Below are 12,695 nucleotides of genomic sequence, written 5' to 3'. Positions count from 1 at the left end.
CTCATTTGATAGATCATTGCCTCAGTTTTGTATCTTTCTTTTGGGAAAAAAAAAGATCCACCATAGTTATTTTTATGATATAGACATGTACTAAATATTTGTTAAATAAAACAATGAGATGAAAGCAAATTGTTTTTGGCCCCAATTTCAAAGACAATAAGAAAATATCACTCTGTTCATATCCAGCTCTTATAGCTTGATTAATTAGGTAATCTGTAATTAGACACAATGTTGATTTTATGAATGAGCTACTTGGGAATCTGCTAGGCTGTGTTTATCATTTGTAGCTCAGTTACCATGTCCTTTGTGAAATCCCCATTCATCATGATCTGTTCTTTTAACTAGGAAAATAATGCCAGCTTTGGTTTTGTTTGGAGAGTATCTTTGCAATATCACTATTATTGGTCAGAATTTATGTGTAGTTCTGCAACATTTCTTTATGTGACTTGTCCTGAAAATATAGTGTTTAGAGAGTGGGGGAAACAAATACAATAGATTGAAAGTAAAGTTAGAGCTATTGAGGGGCTAAGAGTTCATAGAGATAAGTAAACTGAAAAAGTGTTTATTGAGCACCTGTGCAATACAAGATCCCAGAGGTTTAAACATAAAAATGAAATAGTCCTTTTCCTCAAAAATCTTACAACCTTTTTTCCCCCTTTAATTATTTTTTTCCAATCCTGACTTTAACAAACAAAAGAAAAAAAAAAGAAATTTACATTCTAGTAGGGCAAAAGAGAACAAACATATACACAGATAAATATATATAAAACCTTTTACAGGGAATAATGTGCTTATTCCACATATTCTTGAAAAAAAATTCCTTCATCTCTCTTGGCCTTAGAGTTTTAATCTGTAAATTGGGCATGGTGTTGGGGAACTGAATATTCTCCAAGGTATCTTATTTTTCATAGCATAGGCTAGATAATACCCACACCCACATATTGTGTGTGTGTGTGTGTGTGTGTGTATGTGTGTGTGTGTGTGTGTGTGTATTTCTATTTCTATTTTTTGTTCTCTTTGGTCATAATTGAGGCTTCTAGTCATCTTTTCAGACTTCTTTGCATCCAATGCCTAAGAAGCTGGAATACCTGGATAGAGATTCTCATTCTGAGCTATTATCCCTGATTCCTTAATTAGCTCCATTTTCTATTATCTCCATTCAGTGGTGCCACAGATCTTACAACTCCATTAGTTAGTCACTGTTTTATGAATGTCTTTTCAGCAACATTTCTCTAAGAGGAGCTTGAGGTTTCAAAGGGAGTTCCAAGAAACACACACAGACTGGAACTGAGCCCCAAGCAAACCTTTTGCACAGACAAGCAAGGAATATAGACTTTTCTCCTTAAAGGAAAGACAAAAGCAAGTAAGTAATAGTTACAGCAGCCTGTTGTAATTGAAAAAGAATTGAATTTCCAGTCATTGGATCATAATTTTTAGTCTTAGGAGGGAGTTTAAAGACCATTTAACCTAATGCATCCATTTTGCAGAAGAAGAAACTGAATGTCAAAAAGGCTAGGTGACAGGATCACTGTTAATATCAGAGTGGGGATTTGAACTCAGATCCTCTTAACTCCAATACTTAAATTGCTATGTTGTGCTACACAAGACCTGGATTAATTCTCAGTTCTACCATTCAATACCTTTGTGACCTTATGAATGCAAATACTACCTTCTTTAAGGAGCCTCTTTTTCCTTTGAGATTGTCCCCAATTTATCACACCCACATGCATATGTATGTATAATTATATGTGCACAGACATGTGTGTGTATATAGGCACATATATTATATATAGTATACATATATGGGATATATATGGGATATGTGAATGTATGGTGTGTGTATATATGGTGTATGTGTGTGTGTTTGTATACCTGTGTCTGTGTATGGTAGGACCAGCAATTTCTTGATATACCTTCCCTGCTTGATCATAGCTTCTTTGATGCACTTCCATGGTCTTGGGATATAAAAGATCTCAGCCAGGTGCTGTTATGGCATCTCAGACAAGGTAGTTGCTATCTAGGTCATTATACCTTGAAGACTAATTGGCTAAGAGGTGTTCTACATGGAGGTCAAGGAAAGAGGCTAAGTGCTACTCTCTCCTTATTGCATGTCCATGTTGTAATAGGGCAGACTAAATCTCCTCCTTTGTTAAATACTCAAGGACTCATGAGCTGATGAGCTCAAGGACTCAATAGCAAATCTGAGCAAAAAGAGCACTGGCTTTAGAGCCTCCCCTAAAACCTATCTTGTTTGTACATGCTAGCAATATGTTGTCTCCCCCATTAAACCTATTGTTGTTTGAGAATAGAAAATTCTTTGCCTTTGTGTCCCAGTAGATTTAATACATGCTTATTCTTTGATCACTCAATAAGCATTGATGCAGTTCTCTGAGCTTATGGAATATAGTTTGGTTCTCTCAGCCATTGAAAGACTCCTTGAGAATAAAGTATTAATACAGCTCCAATAAGAGAACTGGGTACTCCTAACCAGACTTCAAACTTCAGGATTTTTTCTCAAATGATCAGTAGAGTCCTGGAGTAGATGAGATTCAATAAAATAAGCTGGCTTTCCACTAATCTATTATAGAAGAGGCTATTTAATGAGAACTAGTAGGCACATATTCTTTCAGGTGGATTTTGAGCTGAGTACAAACATGTAAATCTATTAAAATTTTATTAAATAAGAATATGATTATCAATAATAACATACATAAAAACATTACTGCAAAGAGCAGAGAATTAGATTATAAACCAGCACCTCTGCTAGGGGCTTCTGGGGTTGGCTTACTTGGTACAAGAACATGTGGCCTCCCAGGTCCAAAGCAAGAATGCAGAAGTAGAGATGGAACAAATTGTGTAGAGCTTTTCCAAGGGTTTTTGCTCTTATCCACGAGACAGAAAAATATATGAGCAAGAGAGTAGAAAATCCATGTGTGATATCTCCGTTTTTCTCTTATTTGCTAACTTTTAGAGTTAGCAAATAAACAAACAAAAAACAACCTTCAAAAAGATGTCTTCCTACAACTTTGGGAAAATCATGAATATTTAATTTCCTTTTCATTAAAATCACTGTAGCCTACTCCTCAATTCTCCTTATGGTTTGGAAGCAAGAGTGTATCTTTTGTATTAAGTCCTAAACCAGTCTCAAGAATCAATGCAAATACTGCCACTTTTGAAGGAAAGGATGAAGGCTGAACTAAGAAAGTCAACTGAATTAAGAACATAAAGTTGCTTGATTAATCCCACTACATTGTACTGTGGTCATTCCATTTTCCAAAATTTATTATTCTGGCTAAAGTTGGGAGAAAAAAGAAAATTGCGATTATATCACCCCCTTTTGCCAAACAACTAGAAAGTAATAAAGTCCTTGGGGTACTTCTTTTCATATATTCTGCTCCTAGCTAAACCTAAAGAAAGGTAATACAGATTTATCAAGACTCTAGGATTAGTCTCTTAAATCACATATTCATGAGCATCAGTTTCTTAGAGCAAGGTTATTACTCCCCCTCAGGGTTTTAGATATACTCCTGAGGATCTTGAGTTTCTTTTTAATGCTATTAACTTGAACCACATTCTAGTGTATTATTCCCTCATATGAATCACCTAGAGACAGTTAATCTCCTGAATATTACCAATACAAATCATTAGTGCCTCCCCTATCAATTTAAGCAATTGATATCTTTGATATTATTAATAAACAATTAAAATCAGTTAGCTTTTATCAAGGGATAGTGACTAAAAAGATATGATGAGAACATAAATATGTTCTTCTTTTCCCCTCCCCAACAGCAATAGAGAGAGACTGTATAATTATATGAACATGCACAAATATGTATATGTGTGTATATACGTACATACCTTACACACACACTATATATGTTTATACCATATATCACATGTATGCCTATATGTGTTTATACCATATATCACATGTATGCATATAGTGTGTGTGTAAGGTATGTACGTATACACATAGTATATATTTATATAGGGTATGTGTATGTATATATAAATGTGTGTGTGTATGTGTGTGTATGCTTGTTTGTATGGATGTGTGTTTGTAAACATGTGGGCTTAGACTTAATTAGATGCTAAAAATCTTTCACCCTACCTAGTTCCCTTCCAAATACAATATCCCAGATGTACTTCCTTCCTTGCTTACAGAATATGATATTTTAGTTCTGGATAGGGACTAGATCCCTCACTCAGCATCTTGGGGCTGGGTTGGTGCTTCCTTCAGGTCTGCTGCCATTAAATTCTGGTTTGAATTTTGATTCTTTAACTTCTGTAGTTATTTTTCACTTTCCAAGATAATATGCTTGTATCCTAATCTGTTCCATTTTCTATACCCATTTACCTAAAAGCAGGAAGGAATAGATACAACTGAGACATGAGCACCCTGAATACATCTTGGAAGCCATGTAGCAGCGTAGAACATTTCTTCATCTTTACTCGAACTATGAGGGTGTGGGACTGGCTATTTTGCTGGTGAGTGATTTTTGTATATACACAAAAATTTGGCTCAGCAGCTAAGTGAAAGTAATTTCTTCACTATGTAGGAGGCAGACAAGGAACAGTCATAGCATATCTGTGTATACCCCAAAGTGCCAGACCCCTTCATTTCATGATATTATATACTTCCAAAAGCAAGCTCACTGAATATTTACACGGATCTCCTGTGCCTCCTTCTAGGGCTGGGTCATCATTGGCCAGTCCCTCATTACACAGATTTGAGGTATCTTCAAAATGATTAGATGTGTCAGTTGGAAATGGTACCTCATGAGTTCTCTGAACACGTCATTTTTACTAGTCGGCCAGAAGATGCAATTATTAAAAAAAGACATTTCATGAAATAACATAGGAAGAGAATAATGATAATTATCTTATCATAGCCCTATTATGTAGTCTTTTCAACTGACTTTTTCCTAATAAGAATCCATTAATGAATCCAAAAGCTGGTATTAAATCCTTACTATGTATCATTTTCTAAATATTGGAAATATATATATATATATATATATATATATATATATATATAGCCAAGACAGCCCCTGCCTTCAAAGAGCATGTAATCAAATTAAGTAAAAGTAGTAGTACTTATAGAGGAATCATGGCCAAGGAGATTTATTTTGGTTTGGAAATTTACAGGATGTTGAGTGAGGTCATATTGTAGATTGACAAATGCATTTAAGTGGCATTAATTTGATAATGATTCTAGAACTGGATGTGGGGAAGGGGGAATTATGAGTATATATTCTAGCCTAAGACTGCTGTGGAAAATTTAGAGCAGAGGGGTAAAATGGTGGTCACTTAAGACATAGATTAATCAGGAGAAGAATATTGGAGTGGCATTGCAAGATGACAGCAGGGTTGAGAAGGATGGCTTGGTTTTATTTCTTACTTTTTGGAAAGGAACACACTTGAGCATGTTTGTTGGCAGAAGGGAAATGATAAATTGAGAAAGCAAGTTTGAGTACGCAAGGTAAGTTACCATATGTAAACAGATTGCTGTCCATATGGTAGATTTCAGAATATTACAATAATATAGGGGGCTTTCCAGATATCCTGACACTTTCATTATGGTTTGGAGCCTGGGGTCACCTTTCCTGGTAATTCCAGGAATTTCAATTTATAAAATCAAGTGACAATTCACTGCATGGGAAAGGTCCAAAGCAGGTGACCTGCATTCAGATTCCAGCTCTTCCACTCAACAGTTAGGGAACCTTACATAAATCACTTTTCCTTCTATGAGCCTCAGTTTCCACACATGTGGGGAAGTGGAAAACATAAAAGGGAGCGGGGACATAAAAACACTTGCACTATATGTCTCATAGGACTGTTATGAAGCAAAAGGCATATAAAACACATGTCCTCAAGCAGTCTGAGCCACGTTCAGACTCCATGAAAGCCCATCTCATGGGCTAACTCCTCAGGCACATTCAAAATGATTTAGGATGGTTTTACTCTATTTATGACCTTAGCTATAAGTCATCTATTCTCAAAGGATGACATTCCCTTGATGCCTGAGAAGATTTTTCTTCCCTTTACTTCTAACTTGCTTATTATAGTATAAAAAAGGAAATAGAAAAAGGCAAAAATGGTCTCAAGTAATTTGCAAATCAAAACTCATTTAAAGCATTTTGGAGAATCTTATGGTGCAGGATTATTGCTATCTAATTGTATCCTTAACCTCAATGTTCTCCTTCAGCCACATCAGGGATGTTATCAGCCTGTAAACACTTGACATTTTCTCTGCTTCCTCCAGTAGCTTGGAGGGCTTGCTGCTGCTAGCATTCCACTTCAGAAATAAGGACTGTTGCTTTGGACTCTCTTGCAATCCATTTACTACCTTTTTTCTCTTCTCTGCATCAGAGCCAAGAGGTTTCTGTCATTTCTGAGACCTTCAATATGGCAACTTTTAATCTCCTTTTAGAGCAGCCTTTCAGATAGCTACTTACTGACAATTGAACACTGGCCAGTAGCCAAGGATGCTAATTTGATTTCTTTTAAGGCTTTCTCATGTTGCCAAATAAAATATCCCCAAGTAGGCCTCTAAGCATGTTACCCCTTTGCTCAATCACCTCTCCTGGCTCTCATTCTCCCCCAAATGAAGTCCATTTTCTGTTGTCAAGGGTTTCAGACTTGTGACATCAACTGATTTTATTTTTTCTTCTTCTGGGAGATTCTGACATACATGTTTTCTTAATCTGGAATATCTAAAAATTGGCAAGACTGATACTTTGATGTAGGTAACTATATAGTTAATATATTTAATCTACAATTAATCTAGTTAGCAATAATTATATATGTGTATATTATATATAAGATATACAACATAATAAATATATAATTAAGTGAGCATGCTTCTTCTTCATTTTCAAAAAAAATCCAGTGATATCATAAATGAGTGCTGTCTTAACTTATGAGTGATTTGGATATAAGTGAGGAAGAGTTGTACAAATCATCACCTTCTGTTCTAGAATCATTGAAGTTCAGTGGCAAGTCCAAAGTCAGGACAGTGGGTCATTGGTCAGGATGCAGTGGATGACCTTGCCATCTTTGGGGACATATCAAGATCTCAATGTTTCACAGTGCCGGCTTCAATCGACTTCATGGCCATTGGAACAAATTGTTCTCATCTGCCCATTCTGATGGGAGAAGTGTTCATATGCGTGGATTAGACATCTCCCTAAGTACCAGTATACTGATATAGTTTATCAGGTTGCAGCCACTACACATTCTATAGTTTCTTGGAGCCAGCAGTTGGGTGAGAGTTGGGTAACAGATGGTCACTGAATAATAAGCTGCCCCGAAAAGGGCTAAGCAAACCCTTTCACCAAAGATGCTAGTCCTCCCTGAGCACTTCATACACCCCAACACTAGTGTTCAGGCAACAGAGTAGTCTATAAATTAGGGAAACTAGGGCAGTTTAGGTATGAGATTACTAAAGCAGATAAACTTAATTGTCTTGTATATACATGCTTCAAAAGGGAATTTTTCTGTCAAAGTTTAAATTAATTTTGCATACCATATGTGTATTTTTCTAGCAAAGTGAGAGTTTATGTAATCTACTTAATGATCTCCCATGTGAGTGTTTGGATAATCCAATAATAAATGGAATGGAATAATGGAAACCATTAGGACTTTTAGTTTGATGGAGAGAGCACAAATCCTGTCATCAGAGAACCAGGATTCAAATCCAATCAATGACACTGCCAGGGGCCACTTTGGGCAAGTAATTTAATCTACCTCAGTTTCCTCATTTGCAAAATGAAGGGGTTGGGTTTATATATTCCCTTTAGTCATAAAACTATGATCCAGTGATCTTGAAATTCAAAGATAAAAAGACACGGTTCTTATCCTTGAATGGTAATCAAATGAACAATTATATATTATGGGATGTTAGATCCCTTATATTAGAGTTGCATAATTCCTGGGGCTTAATAAGTTTGTCAGGTATTTGGATATGAAAAATATTTAAGTGGAAAATTACTTTAGAGCTTATCTATTCTAGTCACTTTATGTCACAAATGAGGAAATGGAGGCTTACAGAAGTGATATGACTTGACAATGATTACACAGAGACACCTCTTAGCCTAGAACCCTGATGTCCTGCACATTAGTGCTAAATGAATAAATGAGGAACCTCCAGAATCTCTGCTTCCCTTAAACTGTCTCCCTGTGCAAAATGTATTATGAGTAGCACTTGTCCTGTGTTCGCTTGAACTTTTTGAGTCTGTGTCAATGTTCATCTCAATTGTTCATTGAAATTCCTTCCCTGTTCTTCAAAAAGCTATTTCTGAAGGAAAGCAGATAAAGTAGTGCTTATAGAATTATAAAAATATTGGAAGTGAGATTTAGGTTCCACTCACATTTCAGTCAAAATAAATAATACTAATGATGATGTCAGCATTAACTATACTATCTTGAATGTAAGCAGTATTCCTTCTATCTTAAATCAAACATACAAGCTTATAACTATTCCACAAAGAAAAGAGAATAATAGTGAAATTAATCAAAAGTAAGGAGCTCTAATTGGGTAATTGGATTTTTTTCTTTTAGATTCATCTATCTTTCCTTTCTGTCTAGCAACAAGGCAATTTGCCCTGCAGATAGAAAAAAAAAAAAAAAAAAAGACAGCTTCAAGTAAGTATGAAGAGTAAGGAGAATTTGGCCATGACCTGAAGAAAGTATGCTATGATTATGCTCTTGGCAGTATCTTTATGCATATTCAAAGTACAAATTGCTCTCTATTGCAAAGGAAATAGTAAAAAGGCTGATGCAACACATCACTGTTCCCCAAATAAATAATAGTGTTTCAACAAAGAAGCAAATGAGAAAAGAAGGGGAAGAATTAGAGAATTATTCTTATTTGTCAGCAGATACAGGTATAGAAAAAATGTGATACAGGAGAGAAGACTAGTAATTTATAAAAGGCAAGAGTCAAAAAAGAGAAACAACCTGATACTGACTAAAAAAGAGAATGTGGTTGTTCCTTAAAACATGGAAATCAGGAAAACTTTGGGAACTATACATAATTCCTTCGGAGTGTATGGCAGGGAAGGCCAGGAATTCTAAACATACCTCTGATACACCTGAGCCTTTTTGAATGACTTCATATCCTGGAAGGAAAGTTAGTGTGATTGGGGGGCGGGGGGGAAGGTTAATGAGAATTCTCAAGAATATAATTCAGAAAAAGCAAGGAAACAAAAAAGCAGATATTCTAAGAAGGGGAAAAAAGTAACTGGCATAGATGCTAAGATTTTTAAGGCATTTGTAGAAGAAGGCATAATAGGTAACTATAGATGGATGCAAAAGACTATATTACATTCTTTTAAGGAAAGGCTCAAGAATAGTAAGGCTCAGAAAGAACCAGAGCTGATTTTGAACACTAAAGGTGACAAAAGGAATTTGTTTTTTGCTTTGTTTGTTTGGATCAAAGAAACGGATTGAAATGGATCAGGGATTGGGGAAAGAAGTCTAAGCTCCGCAAATCCTCACCTCTTTTTTTTCTGTGTGGTGCTCTAAAATTAATAACTTTTGGATCAGAAAGCATATAATTAAAATGATTAAATTGTAATCTTAGTAGTAAAATTTCCAATATCATTTCTTTTTAGAAAGACAATAGGGAGCTGAAATCAATAAGTAAGGTTATGTTTAGAAAATATCTAATTAGTCACTGGACTCAGATAAACTACCTCCTACAACAATGAAAGTTCTGGCAGGTATCAAGTATTTATTAAGCACCTACTATGTATCAAGTACTTTGCTAAACATAGGGGATACAAAGAAAGAAAAAAACATACTCATGGTCTAATGGAAACAATAATGTAAAAATCACTATCGACAAACAGGCTATATAGCCAGAATAACTTGGTGACAATTTCAGAGAAAAGACACTAAGGTTAAGGAAGGCCAAGAAATAAGTGTTTCTTTCAGAAGGTTAGAATGCAGCTGAGGCTTGCAGGAATTCAAGATAGCCTGGAGGCAGTTCCAATTACAGAAACAAATGGTAAAGATGCCTTGCAATGTCTTGTATGAAGGATATCAAGGATACTAGAGGCACTGGATTGCAGAGTATTGGAAGGGGAATAAGCTTCGATAAAAAGGAAATTTTAAAAATGTTTTCTGTAAATATATTTAATATTTATATATTATATGTCTATAAATATATAATTTATGTAATTAATTCTGTTAACCCATATAATTTATTTCTAAAAGATACACACACACATGTGTGTGTGTGTGGGTGTGGGTGTGGGTAGCCTATATTCAGATCAATATGGCAGGTAGTGCTTTGAATTTGATAAGACATTTTTTCTCATGACAGTATTGGGAAGTATTATTTCCTGCATATTACAAATAAAGAAATTAAGGCTCAGGGAATTTAAGTGACTTGTATAAGGTCAAAGAACTAGTAAGTGGCATGTCCAACACTTGAACCTAGACCTTTTGTCTCCAATATTATGGATTCTTCCATTTAATGCATAAGATATTTTAAATTATAATGCATTCTACAAATGTTATGTGTTGACAAACTTGTTAGCCCCCAACTAGTTAATTGAAAGACAGAATGGCTTCATGGATTAGAAATCCAACCTTGGAGTCAGAAAAACAGGGGTTCTGTCTGACCTCTGACAAAAATTTCCTGCATGATCCCGAGCAAATTATTTAACCTTTTAATGTCCCAAGAAACTCTCTGAGATGATTTGTTGTATATTTACATTGGTAAAGGAAGTTTCCTTACAGTAGCTCCTTAGAAACCACACATCTAGATTAAAAAACATCTGGGATACCGTTGCCTCATTTGTCCAATTCAATGAGAGAGTTAGGACAAATGATCTTCATGGTCCCTTTTTGTTGTTATTGTTCAGTTATTTCAATTGTGTTGAACTCTTTGTGACTCCATGTGGAGTTTCCCCCCCCAAAAAAAAATATTAGAGTGATTTGAATTTCCTTCTCCAACTTCTTTTACTGCATAGGATCACAAAGCTAGTCAGTTGATCTCAGTAGTATGAGTCTTCCTTTCTCCAGGCCCAGAACTGTATTCACTATACCACTAGCTATACATTGCTTTTTTACATTTTTTTATTATAGCTTTTTATATACAATACATATGCATGAGTAATTTTTCAACATTGACCCTTGCAAAAATTTCTGTTTCAACTTTTTTCCTCCTTCCTTCCACCCCCTCCTCTAGATGGCAGGTAGTCCCCTACATGTTAAATATGTTAAAGTATATGTTATATGTAATATTACATTGCCTTCTCTATGTCATCTCCCCACACTCTCTTTATTCATTTCCCATTAATCTACGTACCCTTCTATATCCCACCTTATACTATTCCCTTCCTGTTAATTTCCTTATAGATTTTGGAGGAGGCTATACCCTTCTTGTTAAGTATATGTATTGTTCCCTCTTTAGCCCATTCATGATGTGAGTAAGTTTTCAGAACTAGCAGACCCCTCCACCCCTATCTAATTCTTCTCTGTAGGTCATTGCTTTCCTGCCTCATTTATACAGCATAATTACTATTCTTACCTATCTAGATGGTTTTGTTTTGTAGAGTCATATCATACATACCTCTATCCCAACATTTATTTTGGACTAGTTAATAGTGTCAGTTTCAGAATGTGGTTTATATTTCCACATATAAAACATAAGCAGTTGTCCTTATTGAGTCCCCTGAAATTAATCTTTGATGTTGACTCTATATTTTTTTAATAATTATAACTTTTTATTGACAGAGCCCATGCCTGGGTAATTTTTTACAACATTATCCCTTGCACTCATTTCTGTTCCGACTTTTCCTCTCCCTCCCTCCATCCCCTCCCCCAGATGGCAAGCAGTCCTATACATGTTAAATATGTTACAGTATATCCTAGGTACAATATATGTGTGCAGAACTGAACAGCTCTCTTATTGCACAGGAAGAATTGGATTCAGAAGGGAAAATAACCCAGGAGGAAAAACCAAAATGCAAACAGTTTACATTCATTTCCCAGTGTTCTTTCTTTGGGTGTAGCTGCTTCTGTCCATCATTGATCAACTGAAACTGAGTTAGATTTTCTCTTTTGATTCTATATTGTTAAATTTTCTATTCATTCAGGTTTGTTTGAAACAAAATCCTGAAAATCTGGCAGTTCATTGAATGTCCATTTGGTTTTTCATTCAATATTATATTTAATTTTTCTGAATATAATATTTTGGCCACACCCTTTTTTATTGTTGACACATAATATTCCAGGACCTGAGTATTTTATTGTCACCACTGATAAATCCTATACAAGTCTACCTGTAGCTCCAGCATATTTGAATTCTTCCATAGTGGTTCTTGTTTTCACACGCCATTAGATGGGGAGTGGGCAGTACTGGTAGTTTTAAAAACCTACTCCTATCAGAATGGGTTAAAGAGGAAATAGTCATATATTTACCAAGAAAGATAGAGCACTCATCACAATCCATAACAAAATTAAGGAGGAGGAAATAGAATAAGGTATTGTTGCTGTTCGTGAAATTTTCTCTTTGAGCAGGGATTTTTGAAATTTAACAATAATGCTCCTTTTTGTTTTTCTTGCAGAATTTCTTTTTCAGGTGATGATCAGTGGATTCTTTTCTATTTATATATTTTTTCTCTCTTGTTTTATTTCTTCAGGACAATTTTATTTATTTATTTCTTGTATTATTGTGTCAA

Source organism: Sarcophilus harrisii, chromosome 2, assembly GCF_902635505.1.
Source record: "Sarcophilus harrisii chromosome 2, mSarHar1.11, whole genome shotgun sequence".
Classification (NCBI taxonomy): Eukaryota; Metazoa; Chordata; class Mammalia; order Dasyuromorphia; family Dasyuridae; genus Sarcophilus; species Sarcophilus harrisii.
Note: the sequence above shows the minus strand (reverse complement) of the source record.